Raw genomic sequence first — 26,364 nt, 5'->3', positions numbered from 1 at the left:
TGCATTCTTTCGAGAGAAAAGAGAAAAAAAAAAAAAAAGAGAGAGATTTTTCCGACACTGGTAAACTCTTTCTATGAGGAAGAAGCCTTTTTCCGAAAGAGCTCTTTTGGAAAAAAGCATGTGTGGACAGGGAAGAGGGAGTTCTTTTGAAAGGAGGGAAAAGAGGAAAAAAAACACACAGGGGCCCTGGTGGCCATTCCACCCATGGTAATCACAGTTTACATGCGAGATAGCATCCTCACTGAATGGACATTATCTGTTGAAAAAGCAGATGTCTTTTTTGATGCTCTTTGGCAGTGTAGACACTCTCTTTCGGAAGAAGTTTTTTCAGAAGATATCTTTATCTGCTTTATAGACATAGCGGGTTATACATGCACTCATTTAGCACATCTCTGGAGCAGGGCGCCTGTGGCAACGCAACAGAAACTCAAACAGTCTCTAAACAGTAGAAACCCTAAGCCAGGGAAGCATTGGAAATAGCATGTCCTCACTCAGCTTTTCCTTGGTACAGTAGTGTCCTCTCCTCAGTTCTTTGAACCCAGTTCTTTCTCTTCTTCCTGCCTGTTACTCACACTTCTCCAATAGTTGACTTTGTCACCTCATCTTTTCTTTATACAATTGAACATTCAGTCATACAGAGCTCACCATCTGAAACGGCTTCACTGCCCTTGGCTGACTCTCATCAAATCTCACCTTAACATGAGTACCAGATCACAAGGTCACCATCAGTACGCCTGCCCCTAGTCTTAGGGAAGATGTCTCTGTTTCATGTTACTGAGAGTAATCTGGCAGCAAGGGCAGGGGGACCAGGGTTTGAGGTGTACCTCTCTGGCTATGTTCGAGTTTTTTCCGGAAAAACAGCTGTTTTTCTGAAAAAACTTCACTTACATCCACATTGCAGTTGTGTTCTTTTGAAAGAAAGCTGAAAGAACACAGGGGTTTTTCCTGACACAGGTAAACCTCTTTCTATGAGGAAGAAGCCATTTTCTGAAAGAGCTCTTTTGGAAAAAGGCGTGTGTGGACAGGGAAGAGGGAGTTCTTTCAAAAAGAGAGGAAAGAGGAAATAGCACAGGTGTCCTGGTGGCCACTCTGTCCATAGTAATCACAATTTAATTGCCAGATAGTGTCCATTCAGCATGGATGCTATATTTCGAAAAAGCAGATCACTTTTTCGATGCGTTTTTGGCTTCTCTTTCAGAAGACTTTTTTTGGATGATCTCTTCCAGAAAAGCTTCTTCTGAAAGAAGCCTGCAGTCTAGATGTAGCTTCTGTCTCCCTTTACACACACTTCATCCCGCCCCACATCATCCTAAACAGCAATCTTATGAAGCTTTGGGATCTACTCTCTCTTCCAGGGAGTCAGTGAAGTCATCAGAAGTGTTCAACATCTCTCTCTGCAAATACAATTTTTTTAACCTTTCCATTTATTAAAACTGTCAGAACCAACTTACTAAGTCAATGCTCTTCCTTTCTGATGAATCTGGGCCATGCCACCCCTTTCTTCCCATCCTGTCACGCTCACACATGCTACAGAGCCTGCACACAGTCTTGCAACCAGCACCATTTACATATTCTTTATATAGACTATACTCGGCTGCAAAATGTTTTTTGTATGGAAAGCACTAGACAACTATGTAATGCATTATGGGGAGAAGGGGCTTGCCTGTCTTTATTCTGAACAGGATGCTCGTTGCTGTAATTATTCCATAGCTAACACTTTCCAAAAAGAACTCTATGTTCAAACATTCCAGAACTTTTTGAACCTTCTTCTCTTGGGCTCAGAAGTCATCCATCATTTTCAACCCTAAATGCATTGACTTTCAAATGCCTGTCTTAATGCCCAAAGGTAGATCACATAACCACATAATGATTCTTTCAATGGGGTGGCGGCTTTATTTTGAAGTGAGGGACCTTGTCTTTACCCTAGTCCTTTTTCCTTTGAGGGTGCGAAAATTTTCCTGTTGTGTTCAATCATTGGTGTGAAATACATAGTTTTTCTAATAATCACATGTCATAAAATGAAGTTCCTGCTGAAGGCACAGGGCTTGCTAGCTGACAAGACGAAACCAAATACATCTTTATTACATTTAGAGGAACTACTCAAAAAAAAAAAAAAAACCACTCAATATCTATTTTACCTGTCAGCTCTTAAGAGGACATGTTTCTATGTCCAGTGGAGTGAAAAAAAAATGAACACTTTACAAGTTGCACCTGTCTCACCTGCATTTAAAAATATAAAATGTTTTGGATTCTGAGGGGAAAAGAGAACAGATCTTCCCTCAATACCACGTGACCTGGATCACGTGTAAGATGACAAATCAGTATGGTAGGGCCATGGTTTGAGTGCCTGGAAAGTGTTCATAGGAGGCCCCTCTGGGTTTCCAGTTTATCTGCAAGCTTCTTATTCAATCAAAATAACACAAACCAGCAACGTCTCTGCCCACATTTGCGTGGCGCTATTTGGTAGCCTGTAAACGCCAATCCAAAACCAAACAAGAGAGCCTACCCAGGACAGAGCATCTATATCAGAGCTTCTTGGCCTGGATTCTAGTCAGCAAATGGTCTCCTCTTCTCTTTTGATTGTCTTAAGCACAGCTGTGTTGAGCTGCAACTGACTTCATCAGCTAAGGAAGACTCCCCTAATTAGAACTAACCCAACCCAAATTAAGCTCCTTGTGTGGCCACTGTCTGGCCTGTGAGGCCCCTTAGAATGAGGTATAGCCTGCAAGAAGGCCACTAGAAGGCTCGGGGATTCTTTTACACCAATAGTCCTCAACTTTAGTTAATAAGCCCCCACACACGCCACCTGCCACCTTCTTTGTGTCTGATGGTTCCTGCCTACAAGTACAACACTGCCTACAAGCCACCCAACACCGAAGGCAGAATGAAGAGCAGCAGCTGCTGGCTGGTGACCAGTTCTGAAGGCAGCAGCATAGAAGTAAGGTGACAACGTGTAAAGTGATGTTTGTTATAGGAATGTAAAAGAGTAGTCGAGTTGACTACTTGCTTCCCCTTCCCCGCCTGCAGCCTCTGTATCAGGTCCCCTCTGAATCAGAGACAGCAAGACAGGGGCAGAAGGAACAGGAGCCAGTGTTGGGGGGGAGCCAGCTTAAAAGCTGATTCCCCCAGTGCCACCTGCCCACCCTCGCTGCTTCCTCTATCAGAGGAGGCAGGAGAGGCTGTTGCAAAGCACCCCCCTGTCTGCGGAGGTGTCCCAGTGGGGAACTGGGCCCCGCCCCGTGGACAGAGGCTACTGCTGCAAAACAGCCCCTGTCCATGGCAGTCTTGGCCCACAGCCAGCCCAGGCATCACAAAGAGGGGTTGCTGCCAGAGCAGCCTTTGTTTGCGGTGGCTGGAGCTGGCCCTGGAGAGGGGCTGCTGGATGCGGCACGAGCCAGGACTGAGCGAGCCCAGCTCAGTCTGTGCTCGCACCAGTCCAGGACCGCTGCAGCTCTGCATTTTAAATGTAGAGAGAGCTGCTCAGCTCTTACTACATTTAAAATGCACAGCCGCAGTGGTCCTGGCTCTGTAGGACCTCCCTGCTCTGCAGTTTAAATGTAGTAGGAGCCAGGCTGCCTGCACACCCGGCTCCTACTACATTTAAACTGCAAAACCTCATCGACTAATTGCGTTAATACAAATTGTATTGACTACACAATTAGTCAATGACCCACCTCCTCTTCTTCTTTCACATTGTCATGTTCAACGCTGTATTTCTTCATCAAAGTTGGACGTCCATACTCTTAACCCGCCTCTTAACAGCCTTATTTGTTATCCCTTTTCACAGTCAATTTAGAATCTATTTCCACTCTTCCTTCTGTATAGTGCAGCTCTAACTTGTTCCGGTCTCCTGGGAATGCCTTGCACAAAAGCCCTCACCCATCAGGACTAAGATCTAGAGCTCTTCAGAAAAAATGTAAAAGACATCATTTGTGACTTCCAACATATTCCCAGACCTCCCGTAGGAGGCACACCCCATAGTTGGAGAACCACTGGTCTACACTGAAACAGTGGTAAGAGGGTATATAGTGAACTTTCCCTTAGAGTCTACATGTGCTAAACTGGTACCTCAGTGATGTTTGTTTATCCTGCACTCTTGGTCTTCCAAGGTCATACCTCTCCATGCTTGTTAAAACTATCTGATCTTCTTGGGTCTGCAGCATTGGGCTGAATATATTCCAAGAAAACCCTTTTGAACAATATTTCTTGTAGTCTGCTTTGGGTTGGTCCTAACATTCTGAGTGAACAGACTGCCTAGCTGCATTTCTGCCTCAGGTGCCAGCAGGACAGGAAGGGCACAAGCATGAAAAAATAGTGATTAAAAAATATGCACAATAACCAACTAAAGGATTCCACATTGTTTTACAAGCTGATTTATATAGGAATCACATTATTAATCTTCGAAATGCTGCCCCCGTTGGCATCAAACACCACAATTATATAACAACAATACGACGTGAATCTCAATATTGGGGTTAACGCCATTGCTTTTGCAAAAATTGCTATGGCATTGTCAATTACCACAAGTAGACAGGGCCTTGTTTTTATGTTTCATCCTAAAGACAGCACCTTCCAACAATGGAGTGTCATTATCTCGTCTGGCAACACTTAATTAATCCTTAAGAGTCTCCTATCCAAATGCTGATCTTTAATCTGGTTTAAACAGCAAAGAATCTGGTAGCATCTTAAAACCTAATAATTTTATTATGGCATAAGCTTTCATGAGTTGCAATTCAATTAATCAGATGCATGAAATGAAAGAAAAAGAAACAGATTTGGGAGAAAGAGATGGGAATGTTACATCAGAGCTAATTCAATTCGAGTGGATGTGGAAAAGAAGGTGAGGCTATCTAAAGTGGAAAATTACTTATTGTAATGAGAGAGCCACTCCCCATCCCTATTCAGGCCCATTCTGATCCTGCCACACTCCTTGTTTTTGCTGAAACAGACTAACATGGCTGTTGTAACCTGTTGTGAAATCTGACTGGATCCCAGCAGAATATGATTTCATTGCACCAAGCAGAGCTAATGGAAAAAAGATTATCTGCACAGACTCACGTTTCTAAAAATGGAGTTACTGTCATTCTGTTTTTGGCAAGGGTTTGACGTAGAGTACTGCATGTTAAGAGTGTCCCTCCAATCACTACATATTTTCTAGTGAATTGTAAAGGACTGGAAAACACAAAGGCATCTTTACGAGTTCTTAAGAGACTGCAGTACATGAGCGGTTTGCCATATTAAACAAACACCTGGGCATTCATTTAAAACCTAAATGCAGGCTGTTTACCTGTGTTGCCAAAGACAACAGAAGCTCCTCTCTGGCTGGCAGTGTGGTATTCATTTAAACAGAGCTCCATCTGCAGGGCCTTTGAAAAGCACAAATAAAAGGAGAGATGAGGAGGTTCAACAATCTAATTCCAATTAAGTGGTCTTCCCTCCCTCATACATTACCTATGGTTTTTAATTAACAGACATTTCTTGAGGAAAGCTGACCCAATTCCCTTTCTTTCAAATCTCTTTTCTCCTCTAAGAGCTGTTGTTTTTGCTGAGTCTCCTAAGCTTGTTTTGCTGGCTTTCACAGGCATTCCAAGCAGTAATGGTCTCATTGACCCAGTAATTAAAGGAATCCTGTACCTTTCCACTCTGGCTAGCTGCCCCCTTTATTCCTCCTCATTGTTCTCTTTGCAACACCACTAGCAGATGGCCAGAGATTTTTCACCCTTTCAAAAGCTTCATGTTTTTCCCATCTCATCAAGCATGTCTCAGCCCTGCTTAATTAGCTTAAGGCTTTTCAGCCCCCATGGGAGATCAGTTAAAGACCTGAGCAATTTCAATAAAGAGCTTGAAAAGCAAATCCTGAAAGGTTAGGCATAGCTGCAAGAAAGCACAATATTATTTGGTGGCACAGACCGTTTGCTCAGACTTCCTTGCTCACTCTTCACCCCGCCTCCTATTTTTAATTTTCAGAATAGTCAAGGAACCTCCTGGGTTTCTGTCTGTGTTTGTGTGTATTTGATAGGTGGCAGTTTTTAACTGAGGATTCTGACCCTCAGGCGAGGTCAGAGTTCAGATGCTTTTAACTGATTTCAATCAAGAGCTGCTGTGTACACCCCCATAGAGTCACTGAAAATCTGCAAACACAATTAGCTAGCCAGGTCTATAAGAAGCTGTTTGGTATTTATTGTTATGATTTGTTATTGAGTTGTTTGAAATTAGCAGTGAGATTTATTTACAGATCAGAGCAGTTGAGATGAAAGCAAAATTAATTAACAGAAAAATAAATTTGCATCCTGCATTGTATTTGACATGGAACAGCCTTTGTTTTTGCATAGTCACATATGTACTTTTATTATTAATCTTAAGTCATGATCATTTTATCTCATTATCTAATTGGGAAAGGGCTTTCTTTTAAAAAAAATATATTTTTTCTCATACCTCGCACTAGGACGCTGCTTAAATGTGTGAAGCACAGATTTTCTGTGGGATGTCAGCTACACCACAGATGCCTTGTGGACATTTGCCATATAAATTGAATTATGCACTTTGTGCTTAGCTTGTGCAAGCAAGCGAGAAGACCCAAGCGTCAGGTGTTGTGTATCAGTAGAATTAAGTACCTCCTAATTTAGCCACTCTAGAGATAAATATTTGGATATAATTAAAATTACTAGATGTAAATACAAAAAAATCATCTTTTAGATTATAGGAAAATGTGGGATTCTCTCAGTGAAAACTTATAGTTGCTCTAAACTTATACTTTTTTTTTCCAGAAAGATTTGTGTTTCAGGGTTAGAGTTGACAACTTTCTAATTGCTGAAAGCTGGAAACTCTAATCCTGCATTGCACTTTACCCCCCATTCCAGCAGCTGGTGAGTTTGACCAACATGTTACTGATTGAGGGCACTTAGAACAGCATGAGTGAGTTCATAGAATCCTAGAACTGAGGGGACCTCAAGAGTTCATTAAGTCCAGTTCCCTGTGTGTGTTCTTTGCCTTTTGGGGAAAAAATTTCTTATACTTGATCCTTTCTACAATAAAGTTTTCCAACAAAAAATCATATAGAGTGTACCTTAAATGTTTCACCCATTCCATAGGCAGGCTTTCTCCACATACCTTGTTAGGGACTTTTTTTTTAAAGAGAAAATTGATTTCACACTCAAATGAAGCAAACCTAATGAGCAGATTCAGTGTGATGTTATACAAGTACATGTTGACCTTTATATAATGCACATCTATTTGCAGGGCTTGTCTATATTAGAAAAGTTGTAGTCTTTTCTAAATTAATGTGAAGTCTGTGCAGTTAAATAGTAGATACCCCATAATGTAGAGACGCTTAATCTCATTTAATCCTAGTTTAGCATGTACTAGTAAATTACTAAACAGATTTAAGTGAGAATTAAACAGGTTTAAGTGCATGTACATGCAGTAAGAAGTACCACCACCCCCAATATTCAAAAACAAACTTTTTAAAATTTTGAATAACTTGGTAAACAGCCCCACCTATTTTCTAGTGGTAGAGATGTAGCCGTGTTAGTCTGTGGTAGCTGAAGCAAAATGCAGGACAATGTAGCACTTTAAAGACTAACAAGATGGTTTATTAGATGATGAGCTTTCATGGGCCAGACCCACTTGTGGGTCTGGCCCATGAAAGCTCATCATCTAATAAACCATCTTGTTAGTCTTTAAAGTGCTACATTGTCCTGCATTTTGCTCCACCTATTTTCTGTGTGTTATTAGATACCAAATGGTACAGGAATGTCAGGAGGTTTTTATCTTGGGATGAGGGCAAATGAGAAGCTCCACGAGCTTAGAAAAGGAAAGTTTCAGTTATACAAAGAAGAATGTGTTGCTAAAACATAATGTGCCAAGATAATGCCAAACAACCCTGGTAGCATCTGCAATTCTGCAATAAAAGGCAGCCACCGTTTTGCCAAGCTGCTAGCTACCTGGCCCATTTTCCATAGTCCTAATCATCTTGTCTCTGTTTTAGAGTCTCTCAGTTTTGTACAAATAGCACAGCTTCCAACATATTGTGCACAGTAAAATTTGTTTTGTGGTAATTCAGTCTTTCCAGTGTCTAATAGTTCTCGGAAAAGCTGGCAAGTGAGTTTTGACTGTTTTAAGAAAACATTGCATTTTAAATCAAACTTACTTTAAAAATTGTAACTAGAATAAGCATCTCAGAATAATGTTTAACTGGAAATGTATTAATCCAAAGTAGTCTTGCCTTACTTCCCAATGTTGAAGGGGGCAGTAAATGGCCTTGAAAGGTGTTCGGGCTGTAGGCAATCTAACTGGCATTAAGGAGTCTTGCAATTATGTGCCGTCCCTAACTCGGAGCTTGTGGCAATGCTGTAGTTTAAGCCCACAGTGATATCTTCTACAGGGCTTTGCTAATAAGATGAAATAATACATTTCCCCCTATGTTACTAAAAAAATACAATCATCATAGCTACTTAAGATTAAATGAGCTAAATAACAACAGACGCTACTCACTTTCAGTGCATAATCAATACTTTTAACAGTATTTTAAAAGTATCTAGTAGGTACTCTAGATAATTTCTCTGACACTGTGATGTCATAAAGCAGTCTCTATTGCTAATATCAGGTAGCATAAGAAAGGCATGGCAACTGTATGTGGCTCACACATTTTCAGATGACAATCTAGCCAGTCACTTCTTAGGAAGGATAAATGGTGATGGGAGTAACTGTACATGATTCGCTCCAGTATCCTAGTGCCACTTCCAGTCAAAGCAAGGGATGTCAACATGTAGCTGACTAAACAATTGATAAGCCTGGTCTCATCGGTTAATCCTGTTGACTACAAACACTCCCCACCCATCTTGCTGCCTCTGTCTGCAGGGAGCTAGGGTCCACCGCAAAGAGGGGCTGCTGCTGTATCAGAGGCAACAGCGTGAGGTGGCAGAGGGTCCCTGGGAGTGGGGCTAGGAGCACAGTGGCTACTGATCTCAGCCTCAGGGACTATCGAATAGTCGTGTAACTTCTAAAATTTGTTGCAGTTACACAATTATTCAATTAACATCTAACATCCCTAGTCAAAGCACAAACTGGATTTCCCAACCTCTGGGTCAGGACCCAAATATGGGTCACGATTACATTTCAAAAGGGTCGCCAGGTGTCTCCCCAGGTGGTTCTTAAGGAGCCATTCACACATTTTTTTTTAATTGCCCTGGGTCACCAAGTCTTCCTGAATTGTCAAAATGGCTCCCCATCTGGAAAAGGTTGGGAACCGCTGGATTAGAAGCATAAAACTGCCAAACTGAGGAGAGGAAGAAGAGCAGAAGCTGAGGCCAGGGCTATAATACAAAAGACCCTGTGGTTGCTTCATGTAGTTCTGCACATGGCAGAAGTTTTCTGGGTTTGTTTTGGTAGTGTGTTGGTAGGATTTTACCGTTGTAAGTATGGGAGGATGACCTCAGGAGACTTGTGAGCCTGTAAGAACTTTCTGGTGCCACTCCAGCTGATGACTGATAGACTTGTGCTTCTTAGAGCTGCTAATCGTGGAACTCACAGGAGGAAAGGCAATTCTTGACTCAGTTGCAAGTGGAACACAGGATGTGGTGCAGGAGGTGAATATAGCTGGACTGCTTGGTAATAGTGATCATCATATAATTAAATGTAACATCCCTGTGCTGGGGAAAGACCACAGCCTTCCAACATTTCAGTTCAGAAAGAAGGATTACACAAAAGTGAGGAATTTCGTTAAGCAGAGATTTCAGAGTACAGTGCCAAAAGTGAAATCTTTGCAAGCTTTCTGGAAAATTGTTAAATGTGTACTCCAATTTTTTTTAAAAAGTAGTAAGAGTATGAAAAAAGTGCCACCATGGCTAAACAAAGTAAAAGAAGCCATGAGAAACAAAAAGGAATCCCTTAAAATGTGGAAGGTAAAATCTAGTGAGGTAAATAGGAGCATAAACTCTGTCAAATGAAGTGTAAAAATATACCTAGAAAGGCCAAAAAGGAATTTGAAGAATAGCTAGCCAAAGAATCAAAAATAGCAAATAATAATCATAATTAATAAGAACATCAGGAGCAGGAAGCCTGCAAAGGAACTAGAGGAGCCAATGGACAATCAAGATGCTAAAGGAGCACTCAAGGACGATAAGGTCATTGCAGAGAAACTAAATGAATTATTTCCATCAGTTTCCAGAGCTAAGGATGAGGGAGATTCCCAAACCTGAGCCATTCTTTTTAGTGAGAAATCTGAGAAACTATCAGAGGGAGGTGTCATTAGAGGAGATTTTGGAACAAACTGATAAACAATAGTAAGTCACCAGGACCAGATGGCATTCACCCAAGAATTCTGAAGGAACTCAAATGTGAAATTGCAGAACTGTGTTTTATAACCTATCATTTAAATCTGCACCAAATGGCAGATAGCTAATGGGGGATAGCTAATATGATGCCAGTTTTTTAAAAGGGCTCTAGAGGTGATCCTTACCAGCTGGAAAGTAACTTCAGTACCAGATAGACTGGTTGAAACTATAGTAAAGAACAGAATTGTCATATAGATGAACATAATTTGTTGGGGAAGAGTCAGCATGGTTTTTGTAAATGGAAACAATGCCTCACCAATCTACAAGAATTTTCTGAGGGAGTCAACAAGCATGTGGACAAGGGGGAATCCAGTGGATATGATATACTTAGATTTTGAAAAAACCTTTGACAAAGCCCCTCGCTAAAGACTCTTAAGCAAAGCAAGCTATTGTGGGATAAGAGGGAAGGTTCTCTTATGGATTGGTAACTAATTAAAATATAGGAAACAAAGAATAGGAATAATTAGTCAGTTTTCATAGCAGAGAAAGATAAATAGTGATGTCCCCAGAGGTTTGTACTGGAACCAGTCCTATTCAACATATTCATAAAGGATCTGGGAAAGGGGTGAACAGTGAGGTGGCAAAATTTTCAGATGATACAGAATAAATGAAGATAGTTAAGTCCTAGGTAGACTACAACTTGCTTCAAAAGAATCTCACAAAACTGGTTGGACAGTAAAATGGCAGATGAAATTCAGTGCTGATAAATGCATTTATCATAATCCCAACTATATGTATAAAATGAAGGAGTCTAAAGAGATCTTAGAGTCATTGTGAATAAATCCCTGAAAACATCCACTCGATGTGCAGCAAGAGTCAAAAAGAAGCGATCAGAATGTTGGGAATCATTCAAAAAGAGATAGATAATAAGACAGAAAATGTATTGCCTCTGAATAAATCCATGGTATATCCACATCTTGAATATTGCATCCAGATGTGTTCGTCTCATCTCAAATAAGATATATTGGAATTGGAAAAGGTTCTGCAAACGGCAATAAAAATGATTTGGGGTATAGAATGACTGTTATAAGAGGAGAGATTAATAAGACTGGCATTTTTTAACCTGGAAAAAAGACAGTTAAAGAGGGATATGATAGAGGCCTATAAAATCATGAATGATGTGGAGAAAGTAATTAAGAAAGTTATTTACTCCTTCTCATAATACAGGAATTTGTGATCACCGAATGAAAATAATAGTCAGCAGATTTAAAACAAACAAAATGAAGTGTTTTTCACACAACACACAGTCAATCTGCGGAACTCCTTGCCAGTAATATTCCCTGTAAACGGCACTTGGGCAGTCACTCAGGAGAGATTCAGGTTCTGCTAAGCAATTTAGCAAAGCATGCACAGCCAGCAGTCGCCGGCAGCATGTATTTCTATTGGTGGTGTGCATCTGCACATGCCTTGGTGCACATAAACAAAATTTATGCTGCACACGGGGGAAAAATAAAGAGAACATTGCTTGCCAGAAGATATTGCGAAGATCAAGATTTTACCAAGATTCAGAAAGGAACTAGATAACTTTATGGAAGATGGAATCATAGGTCTGGAATGGACCTTGAGAGATCATCTAGCTCAGTCCCCTGCATTCATGGCAGGACTAAGTATTATGTAGACTATTCCTGACAGGTGTTTGTCCATCAATGTCTATTAGCCAGGATCAGCAGGGATGGTGTCTCTAGTCTCTTTGCCCAAGGCTGAGGATGGAGGACAGAGAGGGATTACTTGATGATTAGCTGTTTAGTTCATTCCTCAGGGGCACATGGCATTGGCCACTGTTGGAAACAGAATACTGGGCTACATGGACCTTTGGTCGAGACAGACTGATGAATATAGGGACTTTCCACCAAGATGGATAAGGCAGCGGGTATTCCTTTTGTGGCTAAGTGTTTCAACAAGTATGAGGGTGTAGGCCAGTGGTCACCAACCACTAGATTGAGATCTACTGGTCGATCTTAGAGCCTTTGACAGGTGATCATCCCAGGTTTGGCTGGGAGGTTATCAAGTGCTGGCGCTTCATCTGGCCCTCTCTGCACTACCATGCTGCTTCTACCTTGAAGCTTCCTCCCTTCCCCCCGCCCCTTCCCCACTCCTGGGAGCCTCTTGCTTGCTGTGCAGGGCACAGGAAGAAGAGGAAGGGGTGCTGATGTCAGAGTGCCCCTTCCCTCACCCTTTACCCCATCTGCACAGAGTCGGGGAGGGCGGAGGGATGGAGAGAGTTTGCTGGCTGCTTTTGGGAGTGGTGCAGGGACAGAGTAGGGTTAAGCCTGCCTTAGTCCCTTACACCACCACCCAGAAGCCACCAGTGGTATGCAGTTCCCTGCTGGAGCCCGCATTCTGAACCCCAGGCCCAGTCCTGAACCCCTCCTGCACCCCAAACCCTGCCCTAGCCTTGAGACCCCCTGCACCCAAACTCCATCCCGCACCCTGACCCCCCTCCTGGACGTCAACTCCCTGCCCCAGGACTCAGAAACCCTCCCACACTCCAAATCCTGTAGGACAGCCTTTCTCCTGGCTTACTATTGCTACTCCAACTTGTATTGTGTTGAGTAACTGAGCTTGTTTACATAGAACTGACTGGAGGATGACAGTCCCATTTCACGCCAATGTTCAAGATTTCTAATTTTGTTTTCGATCCACAAAAACTGGAATAAACATGAAACTTGTTCACTTACTGCCTGTGTGAGGCACTCTACAGCTTGAAGGACACAGTATTGTCCTGCTGTGTAGTGGGCCCAGTGGCTCTACCTGATTCAAAGGACAGGTTGTTGGGTTTTTTTAAATCGCAGGTCACTCTGAATCAAGCAGTACATGGTCTTGAACCTGGCTCTCCTACATCGCTACCCTAATCTGCTAAACACAGTCTCTTTGTTTTATGTGCCTAGGCCCAAAACTCTTTCCAATACATCTCCACAAGACATGCCAACTTCAACAAAACAGCAGAGATATATTTCAGAGGTTTCTCCTTGCAGGACACTATTTAAGTGTTTCCACTGGTCTCATTAGCAAAATCTATTTGCCCATTCTCAGCACTCTTGAAAGGAGTGTTTGGAGAAAAAAATTATTTCTTAAACGCAGTATTCTAATCATTTTTGTTTCATGTCCAAAACCCAGTGCACGTGATCAAAACAACAGCTCTCCAAGGGCAGGACTTTGATGCTGAAAGGCACAAAATCTTGTTACACAGACTCACTTTGGCAATTGCAGCACTCATATCTGTGATACCTAGAGTCATCCGGGGCTGAAGAAGACTCATTAGTTCAGAATTAGTAAATTTTCAATTAAACAGAAGTAAAATGAACTGATACTTGAGGTTTGTTGTAACAAGCACATCACAAGGGAGGAGATCTGTTATTTTTCCCCAAGCTGCTTAAACTAGCTTTAAGTTTGATCTATTTGTGTTTTCACCATTATAGTTTCCATTGTTTAGTAATTGTTACTATACTAAATAGTTTCCTGGATAATGAATTGCAAGTATTTTGAACAGATGAAGGAATATGAACACTGTGCTTGTAAAAGGCTTGGTGGTGTTTTTCCAGATTCTTGTATTACTATTGTTGTTATTTGTATTACCATAGTGCCTGTGAGCCTCAGTCATGGGCCAGGATGCCCTGGTGCTAGATGCTGTACAAACACAACAAAAACAGTCCCTTGTCCAAAGAGCTTACAATCCAAGCATAATAGTTTATCAAACCATTTACAGCTTCCTCCTCAGGGCCTTTCAATAGGTCTGCCACTTTCCTACAAACCTAGACTCTCTGACCCACAAATTCTCTCCTGACCCCTAAATCTTTACATAGTATAGCACTTAGATCTTGCAGACGGGCCTTACAGAAATGCCTTAACCAGTTGTCGTTCAGTTGTGTGCATTGTTTCTAGAGCTGCTCGGCAATTCTCCCTACTCACCCCAAGAAAAATGTTTTTCTTGTAAACATTAGGAATTTCTGCATTGAAAAATACCTACAAGTTTTCAGTCAAAATTGTTAAAATAAATTTTAAAAAAATCACTGAAACGAACAGCTCACTTCTTTTGAAAAAGCTTTACAGGAAAATGTTTGAGCAGCTCCAGCTGTTCCTTTCTAGTCATTCCCCCTCTGAGTAAGCTGTTTCTTCTATCTTTGAAGGGAGTGTGGCAGGTGCTAGTAATAGTGTCAGCATCTATGCAAAGGGCTGGCCATTGACGAGGTGAGCTCTGGACCTCTGCATTGCCACAGTTTATGGGAGAATCTATTGCATGGGCATTGGAGGGGAAGCAGCCAGGAACTTTGAGAGGGTTGCTGGGAGCTGCAGCCATGCTGAGCTTTTGAAAGATGAGACTGCTTTCCAAGTCTGGGAAAGAGGAGGCTCCGGTTTGAGACACATACAAAGCTTGGCTCCAGTTGTAATATTTCCTGAATTGTCACGCTGTTGCCAAACCATAAATCGAATGCACATTCTAATTTAGAAACTGATGCAAACTTTGGTCCTGGAAAATCACCCTTTCTGCGGCACTCTCACAATACATCTCTGGGCAGAGATTATCATGAAAGCATCGGCAGTAGCCAACATTACCAGATGGGGTATCAGCAGTTACCATAGGTTGAGAAGGAGCAAGATGCTCTGTGTTTTAGGCTACATCTACACTGGAAAGGTTTGGTGACAAAACAGCTATGAACATGCAAAAGTTGGCAAAGTGAAAACGGGTCAAAGCGGTTTTTCTGCCTCCCGTTGTTGACGTTTCATGGCCACATTGCTAGTTCCCCTGTCAACCGATAGTGAAAAGCAATGGGGGTTAGCATCCCACAATGCAGTGTTGTGGGAAGCCACAGCTGATCCCTGCACTTCTTGGGATTCTTTCCGAGTTCTCCCACAGCCTTCTCAGCTGCTGGGAGTGGCCTCATGAGTAGTTCCGTGAGCTCTCCACGCTGTGGAAGGTCAAAGCAGCACAGCAATCTCTCCAGCCCTCTCCCTGCAGCAGCAGTCTGAAATGCTTCTGTTCTGCCCTGCTAGAAATACAGCACCAGGCAATGATTTGCTCTTGGTTCCCCATGGAGCAGCACCACGGTTGTCAGATATTTCCTGGAGCTTTGAAAGGGGAGGGGCACATGACTGTAGGGCAGCAGAGATCACAAAATACTGAGCAAAGCTAACAGAGCAGGCATTGTGGGACACTGGCAGAAGCCAGTTCTGTTGACAAAACAAACAGCAGAGTCCACCATCGCTCATTACCGACAATAAATAAAAGGGAAAAGACAAAAGTATCTGGCAGGGCTGGAAGTTTTTTGTTGCCAAAACTGAGTGTTTTTTCTGACAAACGTCACATTTTAGTGTTAACACTCTCACTGTTTTGTACCAAAAGGCAGGTTTTGGCAACAAAATGTGCCAGTGTAGACAAGGCCTTAGTAACTAGATGAGGGCTCAGGAGATATCAATTCAGTTTTTTTTTTTTGCTCCCATGGTTTTCCCAAGTGATGAGACCTTAGCAGTTCCTATTAATAGCAGTGGGTTCTTATCATTTAACAAATCCATAGTTAGGTGCCTAAGAGGGAGCAGAGCACTTTAAGCAACTAAATTAGGTGAAGTATTATTTTCAAATAGGAATTGCAAGCTAAATAAGAAAGCAATGCTTTATGTATCTTTTCTATTTAAATTGTACCTTCATGTAGGGACTTCCTCGTACTCTGTATAAATACAGTACCCTGAAGGTTGTGCCATAATACAAACATAAGGATACTTAAGAATAAGTTTATCTGCGCTAACAGCTAGCAAATACTGACTTTTAACAGCATTCCGAGTATACAGCCGTTTTTGCACGAAACAGCTGTTTTTGCACAAAAACTTGTGAGCATCCACACTAAAAGCCCATTTTTGTGCAAGAAAAAGTACAGTAAAGCATAAGAACACAGGGTTTTGTGTGCAAGAGTTATTCTTCTCCCACAAGGAATAAGCCTTTTTGTGCAAGAGCTGTTGCGCAAAAAGGCATGTGTGGATGGGCAACGGGTTTCTTGCGCAAGAAACCCCTATGGCTAAAATGGCCATCAGAGCTTTCTTGCACAAAGAGCATCCACTCTGCCATGGATACTCCTACGCAAAAGCACATGGCAGTGTGGATACACTCTAGAGCAAGAACTTTTTACGCAAGAACTCTTGTGCAAGAAGCCTGCAATGTAGACCTAGCGCAATGTATCTAGTTATTGGCGGGAAGTTCATTGTTCAGTTTCTTTATGCCATTTGTAGTTTTTATTCAAAGCAGCGTAGCACAGTAAAATGGAAACTGTAAACTGTAAACAACATCACAAATTGCGTAGAATTTTAAACTTATAAAAGCAATCAAAAACAAAACCCAAAACTAATAAAGCTTAACTGTAAGGCTGAAACTAAAATCCACTATTGTCAGAGCTGTGCATATAGAAAGAACGGTCTGAGGATGGTGTCTTGATTCAAAGTGACATCACTCCTGCTCTTGAGTCTGTCCGTGGCTGAGTCTGTCCGTGTTATCTGTGACCCTGGGAAAGTATCTGCCAAATCTACAGTCACTTTCACCAAGAGCTTAGAAATTTTTGCAGTCTTTGCAAAACTGTTGGGCTACATCTACACTGGCCACAATCCACAAATATGAGAGAGGCTCTATGGAAGAGCCAAAAACTACTGCATTTGGCTTTGTAGTTCTCTGCTTAAAAATTACGTGTGACATTTCGAAGTGTCATACAAACCTCGCAGCCTTATGCCAGCTCATCCTCATCAGGACTGGGACCTCTTCTGGTCCAGAATCTTGTCAACCTATTAATACTTCAGACCAGCCCGTGATTTCAGGAAATGTTTTGAATTTTATTTGGGAAAAATTGCAGTCCTCTTGCTGAGCCCAAGAGTCTGACAGCTTCCATGATGGGGACTCTGGTTTTATTGATCGACCGGTCTTCAACATCTCCTGGGATGGGAAAGGAAGGGGAGGCTCTAGGTTTGGGGTAGGGATGTCAGAATACAGTGTTTGCACAGAGAAGTATTGTTCATTTGACATGCGTCTGACGAAGTGGGTCTTTGCCCACGAAAGCTTATGCTCCTACACTTCAGTTAGTCTATAAGGTGCCACAGGACTCCTCGTCGCTTTTGCAGATTCAGACTAACACGGCTACCCCTCTGATACTTCATTTGCTTTAGTAAGTCTAAAATAAGCCTGTCTTCACTGGGCATGTTGGGCACATTTCTGGCTATGTTGGCAGTACCGCAGCGTAAATATGAAAGCACGGTCACTTGAGCTAAGAGGTTCAAACCTATATTTAAGTTCCCATATAAGTGTCCACATATTTAATGTGCAAGCATCCAGCAGCTCTCTTTGGGTATGTCTACATTGCAGAGGAAGATAGAAGATGCTGCTGTCAATCTTCTAGCGTTCAAATTAGTGGCCTACTTAAGACAGCTAATTTGAAATGAGAGGGGCACTCCGGTCAATGCCGATAACCCTGCTTTCACGAGGATTGTTCTTCCTTCGACTTCCTGCAGTGTAGACAGTGCCAAAAGCCGAATTAAGCTACTTGAACTTCAGCTATGCAATTGACATAGCTAAGGTTGTGTATCTTAATTCAAATTTGTCTTGTAGTGTAGACATACCCTTTGAAGCCAGACTCTTTGAAGTCAAGGGAGACTGCTAGGTGCTCAGCACTTTTGAAAACTCAGAGACACCAAAAAGTAAATTTCAGATCCTAACTATAGGCTTGTGTTTTTCAAAAGCTTGACCTTGGTCTGCTGGCATCTGGAAATCTCTGTGTGATAAAGTAATCTTTCATGGGAAGAAGGGACATGCTCACCAATGGAGAAAGGAAGCATCTTCATCTATTTTTATTCTATTTTAAGAGTTACATAAAGACAGAACTGCAGGTTTCATTTTTTGAGATCGTGTTTTCTAAGGTTTGTATTCTTGGCCTCCAATTTCTTTTGTGGTGCCCCTGAAATGTTACCTGCATTGAGGAATCTGTAACAATTCAGGGGAAAGGCAAGAGAGTTCGACAGAAGTTCTACTTTAGTTTAACAGCAGGAAGCTTGGCTGCTCTTCACTGAACTTCATTTTGTAAAATAGCAATGATCAGGCCTAGTCAGACAAATCTAGGCTTTGTAACAGCCACTTCTGTTTTAAATGTAACTTTCGATGGGCCCTGTGCCAATATTCCTCATTATCTGAATTCTAGAATGAGCCCTTCTCTCCCTTGTTCTACAATGTCACCAGACAATCCATGAACCACAGAAAGTTCATCATTAGCAAAGAACCTCTGTGGCCATCTGGAACAAACACCTGCTGCAGTTTTATGTGGCTGAGAACAAAGCAACCAAATCCCAGTGAGATCTTCCTACCTAGAAGGGCTGAAGCCCAGTATTATCATCCCCCCATAAATCCAACAGGAATTCTAGTGAGTGGAGGCAAACTTTCCAGAGGCACTGGGAGATAAGCCCTCATGGAGACCGGTTTCTGGGCCAGTGAAACTGACCTGTGGCACCCGCTGGGGCTGTTTCCTCCAGCTGCAGCATGCTGGGTTTTTGCTTCTCTATAGCCCATCAGACTTGCTTCTGGTTTTTTGAAGAGAGGTATGTAGTGGTTTGTACCTGATCTTCCACAAGCAAGCAGGCCTTTTGGTCCCAAAGGAAATTTGCCTCCTGCCTTCCAGTTTACTTGCAAGAAATCCCTCCTGTTTCAATTCCTTTCCTACCCTCCTCCTACTGAATATCTTTCTGTCACTGCACAGCTACAAAAATATGTCTCCTCAGTCCCCACTGCTGATAGCAAATAGCAGGAAGGCACAGCAGCAAGTGACATAGATTTTGGTTTGGAGTCTAGAGGAAGGCAAGAAACTAGGGCAGGAGGGGGAGAGTCTCCAAAAAAGTAACATTTAATAGAAAAGAAAAAAAGTAAAAGTTTAGACCAGGATAGGTCAGTAGTTTAGCCTGGCCTCATTGTTCTACAAAGCTAAGGTCAGTGGGGGAAAAACCTTCAGCTATTTGAAATAAAAGATGATTATCATTACATGAACTTCTTGCCTATAGTGTGAATAATTAGAATTTCCCCTATAGGGTGTAACATTCCCTAGATACTAATACTTGTACTCATTACAGCCCAGAAATTACAAACCAAAGGACAAAGTTTGAAAAATTCTTCAGGAGAAAAGTAACCTGCCATTGTGTCTTTATGTAACTCTTACTGAGAGCTGATATAAAAGGAAGGAAAATCAAAGAATAACAGTGGCACAGCACATTTATTTCAAACCCTGCCATGCATATTAGTTTAACTTCCCATTGTGAGGCAGAAAGAACATTTACAATTTTAGCAAACATTGCAGAACAGCTCTTTTCAAGAAAAGAAGCAGGCATGTGACTTTTTTATACCGAATCTTGCTTTTCCCTGTCTTGCCATTTTGGATTTCCAGCAGCTTCACCAAGGGCAAAATTTTCGTCTCTTTTCTCATCAGCACTATCAGTCTCGAATTTTGCCCTAATATCGTATCCTTTGAGTGTAGCAAATAAACGTTACCAGCTTGCCTACTTTATGAACGTGATCTCCAGCCTTCCCTGGAAATACCAACCAAAGCTATTTGTTATGTGATTATTTAATTCAGAACTTATAAATTCTTAGGCACTGCTTCTGCAAATATTTCAACAAGAGTGTAACTTAACTTGTGGGTGGTTCCCACTAAAGTCTTCTTTTGTGTTATGCTTTACAATAGTATGAATCCACACTTTATACTTCCAATAGAGAAGGGGATGTACATACTTTTAATTTCAGTTTCACTGCCCTGAGTAAAGGGTGGTACATAAAGTGGACTATTCCAGGAATAACTCCAGAATTCATTATATTTTAAAGACAACCCTTAGAGAGACAATTTATCTCAGCCCTCAGCTTTCTGTGCTCTGGGTCGGTGAAAGACTGTAGTCGTTTGTTGCTGGTATAACACCATCTGTATAGGTTTAACGTTGCTGGTCAGCACATTTAGGAGGTTGAAGCCAACACTCCTTAATTTCTAATCCTTTCCTCACCCATCTGCTCCAGAGCAGAGTGGGACAGTGGTTATAGAGGCATTCTTCCACTCTTTCTCTCCCGGAGCCTACATTTAGTCCACAATTTACACATCACAATCTGCCCATCTTGTGTGCAACTGCAAGTGGCATAGAGAAAAATTAGGTGTATACTGTTTGATCCATTTCTTGCACTGAATTTAGTATTAAATATAATACAATAATACTCTGGTTGGAAAGATAAGCGTGAAGAAGTAAACATTTAGCTTTATAAGTTTCTTCTGAATTTTTCTGCCTGGGTCATAAATCCTTGACAATAGGAGTTGAAGAGAAAAGTTCTGACCTGCTCTTAAGTTTAATGGTGGTTGGTATTGCACACAGCTTATGTGTTGGCCTGGAGCCCTTAATTAGAGCAGAACACACAATGTCAGGTATTTATCGCTATTCTTGAACTTCAATATTGATTTTTGAGAGAAATCTTAATCAGTTTGGTTGGCTCAGAAGTTTGTTTCTCAAATCATTAAGCTACCGATAGAAGTTAGAATCTGCCGCTTTACGCATAGGATGCTCTAACGGCAGGTGTGCGTGCTTCCCATCTTCCTCTGAGGCTAACTAGTATTTGTTCAGTCACTGCTCTGTTGAAAGAAACCAAACTCTGACCAGATTTACTGGAGCAGAAATCAGTTGGCAAAATATCATGTCTGTGAAAGCAGCACAAATGTCCAGAAGCCACAATTCAGAGACTGTTTTTTCCTGTATAGTTCCTTAAAGGAGAAGAAAGAAATTCCTTCATTTGCTTCATCTTTTATTATTGAGAAATTTTACATATTTCATGATAGAAAAAATAAATCACAACATTTTATTTATAAAGCATTCCAGGACTGCCCTTGAACATGAATATTTTTTAAATCTATCCCATATACTATATGGGCATGGCTCTACATTAGACAATATAATAATCTGAATAGCCCTAGTCGTGTAGTAAGATGTGCGAATATGGATTTTTGCTCCTGAAAAGCTCCAACTGCAATATCAGGATCATAACAGCACAAATCTAGTGTGCCAATTTAGAACAGATCTGTGGTTACCAACTGCTGTGCTTCAATTAATGAAGCTAAAGAAGAATTTGAAGATGTGGAGTTGATTAGGGTGCGGGAGAGTCCGCTTCTAAAATGGTGTTGAACGTTCACTGATCTTTTTTTGAACTAAATATCATTGCACATATGGAGTTCTTGACACTCTGTAGAATAGTCACTGCTCCTTTTAAAGCAAGAAAATGTCACACCCTGCCCACGCTGGCTGTGGAAACCGAGCATAGTTACAGACTCCAAAGAGAGTGCTTATACTGCACTTGACTAGTCATGGGGATGGAAGCAGCCTTGCTATAAACACACATTCACAGAAACCCTGTCACCTAGTAATATCAAGTTTAAATACAAAGACATTTCAACCCAGTGTTTCCTATATTCTGGTTCTGATTACTCAGGTTCTTATTAAGGTTTCTCTATTTGACTTTCACATGCTGTCTTCTATATCCTTGTATTTTAAAAAAGAGTGTAAAATGACAGTGTACTTGAAAGGTCACATATATTTATAGCTCTTTATATTCTACCTTGAGCTTCTTCTGCTTCCTGGATTACCTTATTTTATTCTCCTTGAATTTGCAAAGCTTAGCCTTGGTATTTTTGTAATGTGGATAAACAATAATTATGTTTCTCATTACAGCACATAAATTATTAATTTCTGGTCTATCCTCCCTCTTAAACTATATACCATCCTTATTTACCTTCCTCCTTTTGCTGCTTTCTCTGCCACTTTTAAGCTAATTATATCCAGCTGTAATTCCCTTAACAAGGTATCCATCTGGTTGTTTTCCAATACTGTTATTGACTCAGCCATAATCTCTCACTGAAAGCAGTGACCCCAGAAATGTAGTCTTGCAGTCCTAATGCCAAGACGCCCTGCCTGTTCTGTCGATTCATTCAGGCACAGTCTACTTATATGTGGGGGAGGGATAGCTTAGTGGTTTGAGCACTGGCCTGCTAAACCCAGCATTATGAGCTCAATCCTTGAGGAGGCCATTTAGGGATCTGGGGTAAATCTGTCAGGAATGGTACTTGGTCCTGCTGTGAAGGTAGGGGTCTGGACTTGATGACTTCTTAAGGTCCCTTCCAGCTCTATGAGATAGGTATCTCTATATGTTATAAAAGATAGCCATGTGCATAGTTTCTCCTGTGTGCCTCTGTATAAGTAGTGGTAGATGGATTTCAAAAGATTTGCTGTGATTTGCTTATTGAAATATTAGCATCTGATTAAAATGTGGCACGTGGCCAGAAAGGGTTTACCAGTTCACAGCTCAATGATCCAGTATGAACTTTTATAGACTTGTTGGGAAGATGGGTAAACGGTAGGTGGTCTGTTACAGTAGGGTAGAACAGAGCTCTGAAATGCAGACTTGCATTGTTAGAGCACTGGAATGGTGGGTGTTTGCTCAGGTCTTATGACTACTAGAAGCAGAGTACAGTCACTGGCCTGCCATGTGCTATGGGGAGGTAGGAAACTGGGCCAGAACCACCTTTGCCTCCCTCTAGATGAGGCAGCATCAAAGATGATAAGCACCAACTTGGAATGTGGAACGAGATCCTAATTCGAACTACCTACTCCGTGCCACGTGTAACTGCGTGTAGCCGCGGGCACGGAGTTCGGACTAAGGGGGATTTAAAAATGGGAACATGCAAATGAAGCCCAGGATATTTAAATCCCGGGCTTCATTTGCAACTTTGAATGCCTACATTAGCCTCCCTAGTTCGAACTAGGGGGCTAGTATAGACATACCCTCAGAGGCTTCAGAAAGAATGAACAAAACCGGCCAATTGTCAAGTGATTCATCTCCTGTAGTCCAGTCCAAGCTTCTGATAGTCAGATGGTTAGCGACACTGGGAGCATGGGGTTCCGTCACTGACCATCTTAGCTAATAGCCGTTGGTGAACCTATCCTCCTTGAACTTATTTCATTCTTTTTTAACTCAATTATACGTTTAGCCTTCACAATATCCTCTGGCAATGAGTTCCATAGGTCCAGTGTACATTGTGTGAAGTGCTTCCTTATGTTTGTCTTAAACCTTTTGACTATTAATTTAATTGGGTGAGCTCTGGTTCTTTTGTTATGTGAAAGGGCAAATACATTTGCCTACTCACTTTTTCCACACCCATTCATGATTTTATATTCCTCCATCATATTGCCCTTTCATCATCACCTTTTTTTTCCCCCTAAGTTGAACAGTCCCATTTTTTTAAATCTTTCCTGGCCTGGAAACTGTTTCACACTCCTTATAATTTCTGTTGCCCTTCCCTGTCCCATTTCCAGTTCTGATACATCTTTTTTGTGATGGGAAAAGCAGAACTGCCTGCAGTCTTCAAGATGTTGTCATACCCTAGAGAGGAAGAGAAAAAATACACAGTTGCATTATCATCTTGGTGTGTTCCCATCCCAAACAACACATGATACATTTTGGGAAAAAATGTCCTGTGTTCCATTCATTGAGGTACTGGTGGTTTCTCATTTTTATGACAAAATAGGAAAATATAGTTTGGGAAGAAGAACAGACTTGTTTAGTCTGAAAAGGATCATATCCCTAGTTAGTGTAACATGGTGCCATTTCATTGGTTTTTAGGTTTGGGATCTGGCCCAAATATTTTGAATATCTAGCAAAAGGTCAAAAGCATCAAGAAAAATTAGGAAAAGGAGGAATTCATAGATTCCAAGGCTCTAGGGGCCCACCAGTAAGATCATCTAGTCTGAAGTCCTGCATAACACAAGCCATAGAACTTCCCCAAAATAATTTCTAGACCGTATCTTTTGATTTTAAAATAGCCAGTGATAGAGAATCCACCACAATTCTTAGCTGCTGTGGTGAGGGAGGGCTGGGGTAGTCCTCTCTTCCTGGGGCAGCCTGCAAACTGAACGCCTCATCTCCATCCCCACCCCTGAATAATGATGTAAATGAATAAAAACAAAACTTATTTGCATTAAGGACCCAAGCAACACTGGGTAAATCTGGTAGTGCCAAATACAAAACTAAAATTATCTCTCTGTTCCGACTTGAGATTCTGCTGTTTATGCATTACCCCTCATGGCCCTTAAATCTTTTTCAAAGTCACTGCTTGCCAAGATAGGCTGGTAAGCATGGCCTCCATTTATTTTTCACCATAGGAAAGTATGTATCGCATGCTTGAAAGGGAAATGATTCTAATACCTTAATTTTCCTAATGCCCTTGTGAGGTCACCCCCTAGCTGAGAAGTAAAACAACTTACCCAAGGTCACACAGCAAGTCAGTGGCAGAGCTCAAAGTGGATCTAAGATCTCTTAACTCCCACTCTTATGTCCTTGCTAATGGCTCATGTGGCTTCCTCTCCAGGTCTCCTCACACTGTTAGATTCAGTGAAATCATAGGGGCTACTTGCAGGAGTGAGAGTTAGAGCACAGGGTCCTTAAAACTCCTCAGGGCAGATCATGTGTCTTAATTCTACAGTTTTTAATACAAACAGGCAATATGTTAGTCATGTTAATAGACAAGCAATTTAAACATGTAACAAAAGCTTCAGAGAGCTCCATTTTAGTTATTCCCAGCAGTAAAATGCTTTTCTGATGAGAGGTTTCATATCAAGAACTATTGAAGAAAACTAAAGCTGGTGCCACCATGGCCCCATATGCAGCTAAGACCCCATTAGAGAGAAAACTTGAAAAGGACTTTTCTTAAAATTACCTGCCCCTGTATTCGTTAAGAGCCTGCTGTGTATATAGATTTTCCTGTTGCTAAAGAGAGACAAAAGGTACAAAGAGTTCCTGATGGGCATTACTGAGCTGAGAATCACCCAATTTGTGTGGATCCTCCGGGAACATATTGATGAGAGACAGCCCTCATTGCCCTCCTATTACTTCCACCACCTTAGAGGAAGGGAGGCATAATGAGATGTACCAAGAACGTGTTTGATTAAGGGACTGGAAGGGAAAGGGGAACAGCTAGTCTTAGGCACAGTCAGAATCATGTTTCAAAAGCTGCCATTTCCATATTTTCATAACCGCGTGTGGGAGAAGCAGCCACCTCAGTGCATTGCTTCAGCTTTTAGCTACCGGCACACTCAGCCGGCATGATGTAGTGGAGGTACACGGACCCCTCTATGGGCATGGCCAGCATGCCAGAGAGTGAAGGCAAACATTCTATCCAGTACCAAGGAGCTGCTGGGTGAATGTTAATAGTCTTGACATCTCAAGTCTGGCACCAAGAGACAGCACTCGCCTCTGTCGAAGGAACAGATGAGCTTATGCTGCAGCAAGTTCAAATGCTTCTGCAATTGGCATGCTTCCTTTCCTTTTCATCCTGCGATGGCTTAGTGCTCAGGTTTTGATCAAGGTACAACACTTCTGTTTGGCAGATGGAGAGGTTTGTCACTAATGAAGCTGTGTTCCGCAGCAGTATGTAAATTTACACGGGTTCAGCTATGATGGGTGAGTGTAAGGGAAAGTACATGTCCATAGATTTTTCTCTAAATGATAACAAAAAGGCTATTGGAATGCCCTCAATTGCATTACAATGGTTGATGATACACAAATAGGTATGTAAGTAGGTAGCATGAATTTTGCTCTAGTCAAAGAAAGGCAGGTCACCAGGAAGGGATGTATCACACACAAGTCAAGCTGAGCAAACTCACTCTCCTGGCATGGAGAGCTTCAATTTCTTAGTGCAGCAGCTACTAAAAACAAAGCAGTAAACAAAGGACATGAAGGCTTGACAGTAACATTAGCAAACAGCCACTGTGAAATGACTGAAAAAAAATCAGCTTTGCCTACTTGCAAGAACAAGAAAAATGGAATTGTTTTTGACAGACAAGACAATGAAGCTGGGGGGCCAGAAGAGTTTTGTCTTTTACTTTTTGTAGCTCTGGATGAAAAATTGCACTGTTAGCTTTTAGCCAGAGACTAAAGACCCCTATTTAGTGTTCTTCCTAATTAGAAGAAGTCTATTTACACCTAACATTGAGATAATAA

At 41.6% G+C, this 26,364-nt stretch overlaps 1 protein-coding gene and 1 long non-coding RNA gene across 8 annotated transcripts in view; one reads left to right on the top strand and one right to left on the bottom strand.

The window, feature by feature from the left end:
* LOC112544377 (uncharacterized) overlaps positions 1-8,360 on the bottom strand; it is a 42,427-nt gene extending 34,067 nt beyond the window's left edge. For both annotated transcript variants that reach the window (XR_012903030.1, XR_012903031.1), the window contains exons 1-2: positions 8,230-8,360; positions 5,288-5,366 (exon numbers count right to left, since the gene is read on the bottom strand). This is a non-coding gene — a long non-coding RNA (uncharacterized LOC112544377). The remainder of the gene's footprint in view (positions 1-5,287; positions 5,367-8,229) is intronic.
* Positions 1-26,364, top strand: part of MACROD2 (mono-ADP ribosylhydrolase 2) — a 1,395,588-nt gene that overhangs the window by 1,346,528 nt on the left and 22,696 nt on the right. The gene's annotated exons all lie outside the window — the stretch shown is intronic.

Source organism: Pelodiscus sinensis, chromosome 3, assembly GCF_049634645.1.
Source record: "Pelodiscus sinensis isolate JC-2024 chromosome 3, ASM4963464v1, whole genome shotgun sequence".
Classification (NCBI taxonomy): domain Eukaryota; kingdom Metazoa; phylum Chordata; order Testudines; family Trionychidae; genus Pelodiscus; species Pelodiscus sinensis.
The sequence above is the reverse complement of the archived record's forward strand: the minus strand, read 5'-3'. Positions and strand labels throughout refer to the sequence as shown.